The following is a 15,743-nucleotide window of genomic DNA, read 5'->3' as shown; positions in this document are numbered from 1 at the left end:
CCATGTAACTCAGGGCCTGTAGGAATCTCCTTGCAGTCATCTGGGTGAGCTTTGCCAAACCTTTGAAATAATGAGTTAACTTCTTTTGCTTGTCTTCTGTCAGGTAAGCCATTTGAGAAGCTGTGTCTAGTTTGGCTCCTAAGAAGGTTATTTGCTGGGATGGCTGAAGTCTTGACTTTTGGAAGTTGACTGTGTATCCCAGAGCCTGTAGCAATTGTATGACATAATTCAAGTTTTTTGTCAAAATCAGTTTGTCGTCCGCTTGTATGAGGCAGTCGTCCAGGTACAGGTAAATTTGGATCCCCTGGAGCCTGCAATGAGCAATTACTGAAGCCAGGCATTTTGTGAATACTCTGGGCACAGTAGATATGCCAAATGGCAATGCTGAGAATTGATAATGCTCTGGCCCTGCAAGAAATCTGAGGTATCTTCTGCAGCTGTGTCTGATAGGGACATGCAGGTATGCCTCCTTGAGGTCCAGAGTAATCAGCCAAGACCCCTTGCCCAGCATGGGAAGGAATTGCTGCAGAGTCAGCATTTTGAACTTTGGTACTATGAGAAAAATGTTTAATGCAGACAAATCCAGTATTGGTCTCCATTGAGTTTCTTTTCTTGGAACAAGGAACAGTCTTGAATAAAAACCCCTGGCCTTGTTCTTGTTGGGGAACTTTTTCTATTGCTTTGATCTGAGCAAGCAGAAAAATTTGCTTGATAGCCTCTGCCCTCTGGTTTTGTGGTAGGTTTGGCATGCCTTGTTTTCTTGGCAAGGTATGAAAGTGGAACCTGTAACCTTGGTCTATAATGTCCAAAATCCATTTGTCCTTTGTCAATCTGTGCCAATTGTCTGAAAACAGAGATAATTTTCTGCCCAAAGGAGCTTCTGTTTGCTCCTTGGTCAGCGGAAGTAGAGGAAAGTCATTGGGATTGTCCCTGTGGGGCAGGAGAAACCCTCGTCACTTCTTTGGTTTGCTGGTCGCCATTGTCGCCCCTGTAGGAACCTCTGTATTGTCCTCTTCCTCGCCACGCCTGTTTTTGCCCCTTTGAAATCTTTCAGGATTAGGAAAGGACCAGTTTTTAGAAGGCCAATTCCTGCTGAATCTGGGTGGCTGAACCTGGAGGAAATCTTTGACTGTCTGAACTGACTTGGCTTTCTCCTCAATGGACTTTAACACATCTTTAGCATTAGCACCAAAAAGCTTGTTCTTTTCCAAGGGTGCATCAAGAAGTTTTGCCTTAACATGATCTGGTAGAGGTTGTTCTTTTAACCATGCATGTCTACGAATGACCGCCCCTGTCACAGCTGCCCTACATGAAGCTTCCAATGCATCATATCCACACTGAAGAAAGTGATTGCTAACTTGCTGAGAATTATGTACAGCTTCCTGCAAAGACTTCCTGTCTAAAGGTTCAGGAGAGGCCAATGTTTTCTGTAAATCATCTAACAGGTAATCCTGATATTGAAACATATGAAAGAGACAATTCAGAGCTCTCATAGATAAAGTAGTGGAAGTGTAAACCTTCTTCCCCCATCTCTCTAATGACCTAGCTTCCCTGTTGGAAGGCAAAGGATTTTTGGAGGTGGTAGCTGAAACCCCTTTCGGTCCCTGTGAAATTGTTTCTAAATCAACAGCATGGGCCCTAAAGAAATGAGAATGTGTTTCTGGGACCCTATAGTATCTGTCAGGCTTGGCAGGAGCAGGAGGGAGAGTATCAGGGGTAACACTGGAGTCAGAGTATAGATCATCCAAAACATTAAAGCACAGGAGGTATAGCTAAGGGCCTGTGTTGGGGCTTTTTAAGGAAGGTACGAAGGCGCTTTCTGGAATCAGAATATTCCTGGCCTTGCCACTTAAAATGTTCCCTCATGGAATGCAGAACTTCCCCAAAAGAAATATCCTCAGGAGGGGAGGCCGAGGGGATGGAGTCCTCTGCATCTGAGTCCTCATAGGTCTGGAAGGGCTTTTCCTGGCTATCGGAGTGAACAGAGTCCTCAGAATCTTCATCTGAAGGGAGAGGGTCAGAGGGTTCAACCCTGGGCCTCTTATCAGGAGGAGGCTGGGATCCTCTCTCAGGATGGGCCTGGGAACCTCTGATCATGGAAATTAAATCTGTGGCCATAGTCATGATTTGTGCTTCAGGAGTAGGCTGAGGTAAGGCTTTAGCAGTAAGGTGCTTCGTCTTGCTGGCTGCCTTAGCACATGTGTAGGCCTTGATAGACATGGACATGGGAGGCCTAGCAGCTCCACGTGCAGGAGTGACCTTATCCACAGCAATGGTCTCGGGCATTTCCTCGGTTTCAGTATCCGGAGGAAAATCAATAACTGGCGTCGGTGTGGTCTCCGGTATCGGTAACGCGGTATCTTCGGTTCGGAGCGGTGAAATAACCGCCTCAGAGGGAACCGGGGCACTCGCGGTAGGTTTTGGCGTGGTGTCGGAGGAAGACGCGGGCCGAGGATGTCGGTCCCGGTCTTTTCGTTTCTTAGGAGTCTGCGATGTCGGTAGTTCCGACGGCATCGTATAATCGTATTTTTTGCCGAAAAAGTCTTCAGCGAACTCCGCCCGGCGCCTGAGAGTGCGCTTATTGAAGCGAGCACAGGCGGCACAGGCCGAGACGTCGTGGTCTGAGCCAAGGCAAGGAAGGCAGTAAGAGTGGAAATCCTTATGAGGTATTTGTTTACCACAAGACAAACAATTATTTACTTTTTCAGTCATTTCTGACATCGGCTGAGGCAAGAAAAGGTCCCCAACGGGGTACTTAGCTTTTTTGATGACTTCGGATTCGAAGAATACAGGAGCTGACCGACCGGCACTTGCGAACTGCTTCTGCTTCGGGCACCGCGCGGCAAGAAAGACTGAAGAAGATGGCGTCGGCTGATGCTTATATACTCCAGCTGCTCTGACGTCGGAGAGAAATGCGACATCAGCCGACGTCGGACCCAGACTTTGGAATCCGGCCGATCGAGGGCTGCCTGAGGCAGTACAACCCATATGTTATGACTGCAGTTGCATTCTTGAAGGACATCAACTCATACACGTCAGACTGAATACACTTTAAAAGTGCTCTCCCTGCACATCTAGACTGAAAAAGTTTCGTCCCAATCTTTTTACAATAATATTAAAACATTTCAGAAAACCTACGTGTACAACAACTGCAAGATAAATATCTGACACACCTTATTAGGGTTTAGAGATGTGCTGTTTATGTTTACCAGTATCAAAGCTAGTGCAAGAAGTATCACATCATTTTCACACCATTACACTACTGCTCAAATCTTGACAAGCACCAGAAGAAAATATAGGATATGAAGTGAAAAATTTGTCAACTGAAAATTCAACACAGGATCATACAAGTCTTTGGATGCATTGTAAAGAATCTGCAGTGTTATCATAAGTGAAATAAAATTTATAAAATCAATGTTTTCTGAGACGGGAAGAATATATGCAGACAAGCAGCATACAGAAGGATTCTAAGAAGGATGGCAAATGGAGGGAAAAACAGAAGGACAAAGCTGAATTAAAAAGTGGTAACATAAAAGCATTAATAGGGCACCATTTGTTTGTAGAGTGGTAGCTAAATAATATGTTTGACATGGAAGAAGGGAAGAGTGAAATAGTTTTGCATTGGCATTGTCTGTGCCACACCTTCTGATGCTCAAACTGGGACAAAATCAATTTTAAGCATGGCAAATTAAAGAGAAATTCACTTGTGTGACATTGATGGCTGCAGGTATAACTGTTATGGCATTTTATACAACCAATGTAGCAAAGTTCAGGTCAGTATATTTGCAGAAGATTAGAATGAATGCTGACAGAACATTACTTTCACTCAGGCCCTAACAAGGCCATGTGCTAAAAGGACAATGACATGACAATAACAAAACTCATTAGTATTGCTGAAGAGAAGAGTCGCTGCTGCATTCACACACACATACAAACTGCTGTCATGCATGCACCGTTCATTCTCTCATACACCGTTCACTCTCTCCTACATCCATACACAGTCACCGCTACATTCACACACACACAAACTGCTGTCATGCATGCACCCTCCATTCTCTCATACACCGTTTGCTCTCTCCTGCATCCATACAGTCACTGCTGCATTCACACACACATACAAACTGCTGTCATGCAGAGACTGTTCATTCTCTCAATTTCTCCTACATCCGTACATAGTCACTGCTGCATTCCCACACATACAAACTGCTTTCATGCACATACCGTTCATTCTCTCATACACCGTTCACTTTCTCCTACATCCATACAGTCACCGCTACATTCACACACACACATACAAACTGCTGTCATGCATGCACCCTTCATTCTCTCATACACCGTTCACTCTCTCCTACATCTGTGCCAGTCGCTGCTGCATTCACACACATATACAAACTGCTGTCATGCATGCATCCTTCATTCTCTCATACACCGTTCACTCTCTCCTACACCTGTGCCAGTCGCTGCTGCATTCACACACATATACAAACTGCTGTCATGCATGCATCGTTCATTCTCTCATACACCTTTCACTCTCTCCTGCATCCGTACACAGTCGCTGCTGCATTCACACACACAAACTGCTGTTATGCACGCACCGTTCATTCTCTCATACACCGTTCACTTTCCCTCACATACATGCACAATCTACTCTGCATTCGCAGACACACACAATCTACTTTCATGCATGCATTCACAGAGACAAACACACACTCACGCAAACACTAAGCGAAAAGCCTACCAAACTGAGATATGCAATAACCGAAAAGTAAAGCTAGTGCCCACAACGGAACCGGAAAAGAAACTAGTGTTTCATAGCCAAAAGAAAAAGATTTAGAAAACATGCTCTTGATTTTTGTGGTATACAGAGTAGTTTGGGACTTGGCTTATGAGCTACGGGAAATCATGTAACTTTGCTTACATTGCAAACTAAGATTACCTACATCCTGAATAAAGTAAAGTAACTGCTGTGCTACCAAGATTACACAGGAATCAAAAATTAAGTTGATTGTTGGGGCGGGCCAGTACTTCTAAGTGAGATCAGCCTACAGCAGACAGGTGGAAAGATTATACAGTTTAAAAATAATTAATGGAAAAAAACAACAATCGGTATAGTAACAGCTTTTACTGCGGCAACATTACGTGAGTAACTGAGTAAAACAAGGCAGCATCTTCATCTGGATGGAGGGGAAATCGTGTGTAGCAAAAGACTCGCAGACAGATCTCCGGTCATGAAGTTAGCAGCAGGATAAATAGAGGGATCCAGCAGTAAATTCAACAAACAACAAAAAAAGAAAGGGAATTTTTACTGTTGGACCCCCTATTTATTTACACAGAACAAAGGATTTTTAGGGCGGGGGGTGCAGGTGTTAAGAAAGTCATGGCTTGCCTTGTAAGACTGTCATTGGACACCGCCGCATGCTTGATGATACGCATAGAAAATTGGCTTGCTATGCAGAGGAAAGTACACAGTAAATTGAAGCCAATTTTCTCAGAAAAATGAAATATGAACACCGTGTAACTCCATGCTGAAATTTAAGCTGGCAAGATAACTGACAAAATTCAGTTACTTTTTCAGCTTAATTTTCAACACTGGAGTTACAATCTGATTGCAAAGTTGTGTGAGCTGGGAGAAGACACTCGGGTGGAAAAGCATGCAGTTACTATCGTCTCACAGCGAGCTCGGGTGTAACCACAGAGGCACCATAAGACGGTAGTCAGGGTTAATGAGTTAAGATGTTGCTCCTTTTTTTACTCCAACTTCCATTTACAGGGTTGTCTCAACAGCCAAAATGTTGCAGTGCGTTTTACATACAATGTACAACCCACATAGTGAACAACAGGAAACTGTATGCTGCAGCCAACCAGTGCTAATTTTCCTGAGCTTCCATCGTGGCATTAATATTAAGGAGGAATCACAAGCTGATCTGTATGCAGGATGTGGACATTTCTCACACAGGAATATTCAAGAAAGAAATGCATCCCCTAATGTTATGAAATCTGTCGGAAATTACTGTAAGATCTTGATCAAGACTTGAGGTAGGCATAAGCCCAGGAAGGATAAGGCAAGTTAGGGAGATCATGGAACTCTGAAGATGTCCAGACAGACAACAGCCTAGCCTTTCAGTCTAAATGGCAATCTTAGGAAATGTTTCTGCACAGATCTGCATTAAGTAGGGTCTTTTAAGTTTTAAACTTGTCATTGTTTGAAAATAATTCTAAACCCTGATCTGCTGTACTTTTAAAGCAGTTCTACAGCTAAATTTCATTTTTTTCAAACATGCCATTCATCAAATTCCTCTACTCACATGACACCATCAAAAGGCACTGGTTACACAAATATACACATGGGTCTGCTGCAACCAAGTGTCAGAAATGTATAAATGTTTTGTTTCACCAGCCCCTTTCACTCAAAAAAGGAATACTGGCAAATCTACCAGATCTAAGATATACATTTTATGATGCTCTGGCAGCTTGGTGAAAACAATTACATGCCCCTTTGATGGCACTCATTTAATAAATGTCAAAACCCCTTCTGCATGTTAAAATGACAGAATCATTTGATCTGTGCTAGCACTGCTCATAACCAAATAAACCATATGCAAACAGGATACTGTCCTGCCCCCCTACACAAACACTTTTGGGTTAAAAAGGAAGGAAGACACTATGGATGCACCTACAGCTTAGCTCCCACCTTTGGATGACATGACATTTTTGCTACTGGGTTAAGTACACCTCCTTTTTCCCAAGACTATGAGATTGGGTTAGACAGGCATCACTTACTCTTTTAGTGATTATTTTCAGATTAAGCAATTCTCTGATGGCAACTCCACACAGAAATGGCATGACAATTACTGGTTGTCTAAAGCAACAGTATGTGTAGGCGAACTGGTGTTGGTCTGCCTTTTTGTTTTAACTGGAAATAGCAGGAGAGGGGATATCACTATTGATAATCATATCATTTCGTTCAAAACAAATATGTAGCAATGGTGTGCATTCTTAGGTTGGTAATGTTCGTTTTTTGGCAGAATGATGGTACACAACCAATTGTTATCAATTGTTCAATGGGCGAAATTCTTTAGATGGAATAATTTTTTTTACATACTTTCTCTTGTACAGTTACTTAACATTTTGATCCAGACCTTCATTAAAAGTCACACACACAAACTGATTTCCTTCTGAAGGAAGTGAACAGTGGGTACCACACAAACAGTCTACACTAACCTACTTCATAATGTCTTACTCTGTGGCTGTAAAAAGTTATTGCCAAAGCCTCCTAGATCCATGAAGACCAAGTCTCAGTGAAAATTTAACACCATATCACCTTCTAGCATACTTCCAACAAAGAATCACCGGGATTTAAATAATTTCAGATCCAGTACACCAGACTACTCTACAAATAAAAATGTTTTAACGATTGATGACTCTACACTCAAAATACCATCTGTCCTCTCTGGACAACAGGTGATGGAGAATTGTCTTTCAGATGCCAAGATGTCTGACATCTCAGGAGACCTTAAGGTACTTACAGCTGACATATATGACTCTGTGGGAGTGAATGACTTGGCATGCAAAACTCTGAGGGATTTGTAGAGAGGCATGTCAGAAGCTTCATGCAATCACAACATGCAGGGAAGATTCTGGTCCTGACAGTAATCCTTCCTTCCCAAGAATGATGACCAAGTACAAAGACAAAATAAGTAGCATCAACAGTTGGCTAAATATTTGGTACCAGATCCAACAGGTGTCAACATGAGATGAGATGCTAGACAGTCCTACATGCTCTGCCATGGACAGCCTGCCACTCTTGTTCCAAGCCTTCAACATACTTGTGAAGAACCTCCATGTTTAAGTAATTACTGAAATTTATTTTAAATGTTAAGAAAGAACTCTGCCTATAGCAAGGTTTTGTATTTATCATGTCTTCAGACTCCATGGCAACTGAGATAGCATCTCCATATTTGTTATGGACCACATCACCTCTAGATACATTTCCAGGGACCCATAAACACAGCTATCATGTTATCGCCTGTTACAGGACTCCCTCTGTGACACATAATAATCACGCAAGGTTCTTAAATGTAAATCAATGAACTACCTTTAAAAAAAACTTAATTTTTTGGGAGACTAACTACCCATGAATCTATACCTCAAATGTAGGATACACCCAAAAGTTCTTTGTTTCATAAACAAAAGTTCCCTGGAACAGATTATGTATACAGGCCTAATATTCTTTAGTCCTTACAAATATAGCTTTTTTCATGCACTACTCCAACGGTATCTCCTTCCCTGGTAAAGTGTGTTCATTCACTAATCACCTTAATGACTAAAACCTCTAAATTTCATAATATCACAGAATTCAGTGATTAAAAAATGTACAAATCTTACCAAATTCTATGATAAAGTTTGAAGATTCACATATTCTAGCTTAATGCCATACTCCTCCACAGCAGGGAGCTACACAAAAGAGTTCAATGCCCACTTATATAAATGTATACAACTGACATTATGCATCAGAGCTAAATATAATAGAAGGTTTAAAATGAAACCACCCCAGTGGTACAACAGAGCAAAGTTTGCAACAAAAGAAAAAAAAAACTCCTTAAAATATAAATCAGATCGAAGGACCCTCTAATCAGGTATGACATTAGAAAATGACTAAAACTTTAAAAATAATAGGACTATTAGGGCAGTCCATGAACTTGAGGACAACAAATACTTCTTTAGTTGTGTGTTATGAAAGAAAGAAATAATACCAAAGACTGTTCAGAACTTATTCAAGATGGCACCACTAACTCTGACTCAGTAGACATTGCAAATATACCAGCTAACAAACTGAGTCCCAACCTCACTGTGGAAATGATGAGTCAAACGTCCTTATCCCTGAATCCCTCACCCCCACCCCCCCACCATCAACACGACCAAGGTTCACGTACTAAAGGTACTCTCAAAGACTAAAACACTTCCTGCATGGTACTTGATAATATACATTGCTGTTTAATAAACAGTACCATGCAAGTACGTATGGAGCAACTCAAACTATTTAACCAGTGTTTAGCTACTGATATTCAGTGCACAGTAGTGATGTCACTTCACAACGGTGGCCACATCACTGATCCTGGGAATTACAGTTCCATCAGCCTGACAAGTCTCATATGCAAAGCCATGGAGCATAATGTAACTAACCTGATTAACTAAGGCATTAAAAATCTCATCCGGCTAGAGTTGCAGCAGTTTGGCTTTGTGAAGTGTAGATCCTTTCTAATGAATCTGGTTAACGTCTCTGAAAGAGTATCACAAGCTACTGACATCAGCCATGATGTATACACAGCAAACATTGACCTGGTCAAGGCCTTTGGCACTACACTAGGATAGATAGTATGCTCAATGCATTATAAAAAGACCCCCATATAGTAAGATGAACAGCAAACTGGCTGAAGGACAGAACCCATACAGTGTAGGTAGCAGGTGCTTCATAAAAGAGCATGGAGGTAACCAAATGTGTTCTGTGTTGGGACTTGTTTTGTTTAGCATTTACTTTTCTGATTTCCAGACTATCAACCAAGACCTCTGGCTAACCAGGTTTGTAGATGACTGCAAACTGAGAGTCATTGTCAAGTGACCGCTTGATACTCAAAGCCATGTGAAAAGAATGCTGATGTGCTGGTAATGGGCTTAAATGAAATCGTAACAAGTGTAACATTATTCTGTTTGGTAAATATTCCCTCCTTCCAGTACATGACATCAGTACCCCACTTTAAAATGAGAACGTAGTTAGAGATCTTGGTACTTTGGTTAACAATTCCTTCCCCTTTGATTATCATGTAACAACAGAAGTCAGGAAGCATTTCTACTTACCACAGCTGATCAACAAGGAGACACCTTCCAGTCCGAACAGGTCACTGTCCCATTATACTCAGCATTGATTATGCCAATTATTGAATACAATGTCTTCTCTGGAATGGACCCTACTAGACTTATCTAACAACTAACAAGATATCAGAAGCTCCTAACTAGGGAGATCACCTGTTAAAAAACCTAAGCTACCTGAAAAAAATGGAAGGAGTGTCCCTTTATTCAGTATCTTACAGACTACTGAGGGGAGACTTATGCCTTGCCATTCAAGCCATTAGGAACTTGGTGGTCCTTGATCTTTTGAGTCTCCATGAATGGAATAGTCCACAAGGGATCTAAATCTACACCAAGTAAATAAAACAATGTAGAAAGACAGAATCATTACACAACACATTTCCCATCTCTAGAACTGACTTCCACTGCAAATTAAGCAATGTAATACATTATCTGCCTTAAACCAAAAACTGGAAGTTTGGGCAGGTATTCACAACTTCAACCCTGGTCCGACTGGCCTGGCACTCCTTGACAAAGGAGGTTCAGGTTGAGGATGGGTACTGGCAGGTGTAAATGGTGACATGAGCCAACTGCGTATTTCCTATTACCTGATGATCCTTTGCAGCAAACCCTTGATAAAAAGGGTCCTGCAAGAAGTAAAGAAATTGTGTTTGGCTACAACTGCTATGCTATACTATTTTCATCCACCGTTCAGAAACTGTGTATATAAAAGACACAGCTTCAATTACGCATCAGAGTTTTTAATGGGGAGATGGCGTTATATTAAATAAATAGTCCTCCAGTCAAAAGTCATCAAATGTATAATTAATTTTAAACAATGAAAAGCAAACAAACCTTCCTGTCAAGTAAAGTGCCCTTGTAGCGATAAAAGTCCAAAGAAAGTGAAACAAATCCAAGGGTACACCAATGGCTGAACAAAAAAATCCAACGAACTCCAAGATAGTCTCTTTGTTAAAATTGTGCACAAACCAGTAAGCGCTTTCACGTTATGGTAACGCTTCTTCAGACTTCAATAACATGTCAATGAAACTCAATCTTTATATAGCGTGATCATTCACCTGCAGCTCATTAATCTCTTAATTGATGTTACTAAAACTTGAGTTACTATGTCTGCTATACGTATAATTCACTGGTAAATATTAGTAAAATAACAACATTTATCAAACATCATGGACACAGATAAAAACATTCATCAACTATCTGCAATAAGATATAATATATAAATGCATTTAAAACATATCAATGTTTATATGGCTTGGCTGCCAAAAAAGGTTTCAAACTTGTTTTCTCATTCAACCCATAATGATGTGCCTGCAGCCTAATAATCCATTTGTTTTCTATCTCTTCAGTATGATTCTTGACATTACCTAACCTACTGGTCCTTCTCATTAATTCTAAAACTCTAAATTTAAAACTATGTTGGAGCCCATTTTCTATTGTATGGCGTGCTAATGCGTTGGACATGTTTTCTTTATTGATCGCATAGAGATGTTCTCTTATGCGTTCGCGGAGAGTCCTGTTTGTTTTTCCTACATAATATTTCCCACAGAGTTGACACTGTGCTAGGTATACAACATCCCTGGTCCTGCAGTCCGCATAACATTCGAAAGTATAACTACGTCCTGTATATGGACGTATAAAGACATTATCAACTACTATATATTGGCATTGATTACGTCCTACAAGGAGGGAAGGTGCCTTTTCTTTGAGATTGTATGGACATTATATTTGTTTTCTCATAACATAACAGCCGTTTGAGGGATTTCATATTCCTATAGGCTATTCTTGGTGTATTTTCTACTATGTTCATAATTCGTTCATCCATGGCTAAAATCTTCCAATTTCTCTCAATTATCTTTCTAATCTGACAATTCCTATTGGTAAAAGGAATAATGAGCCTGGTTTTCTCCTTATTTTGCTTATCTCTTCCTATATTGCTTATTTCCTTTTTACCATAAAAAAACGGTCTACCTTTACTCGTCCTTAGATCACTGCTTGACTCTATAGTAGCTTGTGCTATTCCCCCATCATACCCTCTAGATATAAAATTATGCAATAATCTATCTTTCTGTTGGGTATAGGCTTCCTCACCTGTAGTGAGTTTTGAGGTCCTGAGGACCTGGTTAGTTATAATATTCGAGTGGACATGCTTGGGGTGCATGCTGGTGCGATGAAGGAGACTATTCCTCCAACAGGGCTTTCTGAACATTTCAGTTTCTATCCCATTCAACCCTTTTGTCAACTGAACATCAAGAAATTCTATCTTGGTGTACGAGTGTACACCAGCAAATTCAAGAAAATCAGTGGTCCCATTCAAATAGCAGATGAATTCACTTAACTCAGAGGTAGATCCTCTCCACACAACAAAAATATCATCAACAAAACAGCTATAGTGCTGAATATGGTTGTCAAAAGTAGTATTGTTCAAAACATAGGTATCTTCCCAATATGCCAACACCAAGTTGGCATATGTGTTGGCGCAGGGAGTCCCCATTGCTACCCCCTTCTTTTGTAGATAGTATCTGTCTTCATAAAGTAAAACATTATTCTCTAGCACTAGTTCAAGTAATAACATCCATTTTATAACCTTGTTGTTACTGATGCCATTTTTTTTAACAAAAAAGCCTTACAAATTCCACTCCGGTATCATTGGGTATAGATGTGAATAGTGATTTCACATCAAGGGTTACAAAAATGTCATCTTTATCTATATTTTACCACTTTCACATATAGCTAGATTCTCTAGAAACTGTTGCGTATCTCTAAGAATATGGCTGGTATTGTTGACAATAGATTTAAACTGTTTGTCTAAATATATAGATACTGACTCAGTTAACCAGCCTCTACTGGATACAATGGGTCTCAGCGGTGGATCATACATTGCTTTGTGGATTTTAGGCAGACCCCTAAAGGTCGGAACCAAGGGGTCTTCAATGAGAAAATATTTGTATAAATCTACATCAATGACATTACTCAACAACAGATCATACAGATGGCCATGCACATCTTTAATTAAGTTGTTCAATGAACTACTTGTCAACTGAAGGTAGGTGTCTTAGTCTATTAGCATAGAACTAATTTTATTTTTATAGGATTCCCTATCCATGATGACCACAGCTCCCCCTTTGTCCGCCTGTCTGATGACAATTTTATCATTGTTCTGCAGATCAAAAATAGCTTTCTTCTCATTAATAGTCAAGTTAAAAAACTCAGACTTAAACTCATTGCTATCATACAGTTCTATAAAGTCATGCTCACAGGCACGTTCAAACACTTCTAACAATGGATGTAATTGTGGCATATACATAGAAGGTTTTTTAAACACATTATTACGTGCTTCAGTTGTTATTGGTAGATTATCATCTCCATATTGCATTTTTAATGCTATGTTCCTAGTGAACATCTTGATATCTACAATCAGGTCTGTTACATCTGAGAACCCAGAGGGTATAAAATTCAGTCCCTTGTTTAAAATTGACACTTCATGTTCATTAAGTTCATACCTGGAGATGTTCATGACAAGGCCTTGCTGATCGATCTCAAGGCTTTCCTCTGTTCTTCGTAAATTTCTTCTGTTCCTTTCCGTTTTCTTGTTGTATTCTGTGTGGGCCATGTCCTCCTTTCCACTTGCTTGAAAGGAAGCGGAAAAGATGGAAGCATCTCCATCTGAACAAAAACTTCTCCCTCTATTTCACCTGCCGTGGGGCCAACTGCTGGCGACCTCCTCCGTATCTCTCGGTTGTTGCCTGGTTGTGCTCGAACTGAATTGCCCTGTATCAAAGCATTATTTTCACTGTTGGAGTGTATCATCGCTTCCACGATGACCTGTTTATTGTGTGTTCCAATTTGTTTGCTCACTGTAGTCGCACCCATGTCAGTGTTCTCAAAGACAGGAAACTCAGGACAGCGATCCTGTAGTGACGTCACTGTAGAGGTAGTACTCTGTGCTTCAGACACACCCTTGTTGGATGCCAGACGTCCTTTTTGTTCAACAATGTTCAAGCCTTGGCGTGGACGAGTATTCGTATTGTCCCTCGGCCAAGAGAACACTTGGCCCTTTTGAAAGTCAATGTAATCTCTTTCCAACTTTCTTTTTTTATCCTGAAGGGATTTGTTGTCAATGGAAGATAGCGTAGATTTAAGATCATCATATAAAACATTCAAGTCACGTTCGCTTAATAAACTGACTAACTCTACTTCTATGGCATTGATCTCAGCTGTAAGAACTTCTTGTACCTGATTGTATTGCTCAATTAACAATTTCACGTATCCAAAACTAGTTTCAAGATTGAGCTTCTGCCATCTGGATAGTAGTTCCGGGTGTGATGTCCCAAACGTGAGCATCTTCAAAACCCTCAGCCCTCTGGGTACAAGTCGGAAGCTTAAACAAGCTTCCATGTGCGATTTTTGCCATTGTACATTTCTTAGCTTATATAGCTTATTCTCTAAGCGCCTTGTAGTTAGAATGACTTCCATGTTGTGCTTGCGATTGGTATTAGTCATTTCACCCTTAGATAAATCTGTTTTGGTCAGTTTTAGCAACGGATTGTCACTCATTTGTATGAAACCATTCAAACGAGATGACCTTTTAGACTGCTGCAGTAAACGTTCTTCCTCCAATCTTAATTCATAGGTTCATAGGTTCATACTAGGCTATCTGCCCGAGGGCATTTACAAGCCTAGCCCATAGTTTTGTGGCTTACGCCACCCCTAGTATGGAACTATATACCATATTTTTTATTTTGCTGTGCCTGCAGTGACACTGGAGAGTAATCTAGGGGGTATCCCTGCGATCTCCCATCCATTGGTCAAGATTTCTGAAAACTGAACAAGGCCAGTGCTGCTGGTGCTCTGCCTCATTTTTTTCCACCACAGCAGCACAGGATTCTTGTGATGAATCTCCAATCCCTCCAGCGTCCCATTAATTAATTTTAATGTTAAGGTTTGTGGCTCTGTGGCTTGTGGCTCTGGCGATTTTTTTTTTTTTTTTTGTGATTTTTATTCATCATCAAATCTGGGTTTAACATGGCCTTGTATGTTAGGCAAAGGTCACCTCTGAGCAAGCGGTAAGCCATCTGCAATGGCTTGACGGAAGGAAGAAAAGAAAACCAAGAAAAGCAAACAAACCTTCCTGTCAAGTAAAGTGCCCTTGTAGCGATAAAAGTCCAAAGAAAGTGAAACAAATCCAAGGGTACACAGGTATATAGGTTATGTCAAGAATCATACTGAAGAGATAGAAAACAGATGGATTATTAGGCTGCAGGCACATCATTATGGGTTGAATGAGAAAACAAGTTTGAAACCTTTTTTGGCAGCCAAGCCATATAAACATTGATATATTTTAAATGCATTTATATATTATATCTTATTGCAGATAGTTGATGAATGTTTTTATCTGTGTCCATGATGTTTGATAAATGTTATTTTACTAATATTTACCAGTGAATTATACGTATAGCAGACATAGTAACTCAAGTTTTAGTAACATCAATTAAGAGATTAATGAGCTGCAGGTGAATGATCACGCTATATAAAGATTGAGTTTCATTGACATGTTATAGAAGTCTGAAGAAGCGTTACCATAACGTGAAAGCGCTTACTGGTTTGTGCACAATTTTAACAAAGAGCTATCTTGGAGTTCGTTGGATTTTTTTGTTCAGCCATTGGTGTACCCTTGGATTTGTTTCACAATTTTAATAATGAGATCAATGAAGTCTGCAAGTAAGGAAGATATCACCTTAACCTGACATCCAGAGTTCTCAAAGTTAGTACAGGTTGAGGCATGTCATTTTTTGTTCTGAATGAGTTTGTTTTGATTGGCAGCCACGGTGGTGCAGCAGTTTGCGTTGCCACCTCACAGCAACAGGTTTTCCGGA

The 15,743-nt window shown here is 40.4% G+C and overlaps 1 protein-coding gene across 1 annotated transcript in view; it reads right to left on the bottom strand.

Moving 5' to 3' along the window:
• Nucleotides 1-15,743, bottom strand: part of LOC122813900 (nuclear factor 7, ovary-like) — a 114,880-nt gene that overhangs the window by 21,995 nt on the left and 77,142 nt on the right. The window lies entirely within an intron of this gene.

The sequence above is a fragment of the Protopterus annectens genome, chromosome 10.part0 (assembly GCF_019279795.1).
Source record: "Protopterus annectens isolate FY-2018-M chromosome 10.part0, PAN1.0, whole genome shotgun sequence".
Taxonomy (NCBI): Eukaryota; Metazoa; Chordata; order Ceratodontiformes; family Protopteridae; genus Protopterus; species Protopterus annectens.
This window is presented reverse-complemented; position numbering and strand designations above follow the sequence as displayed.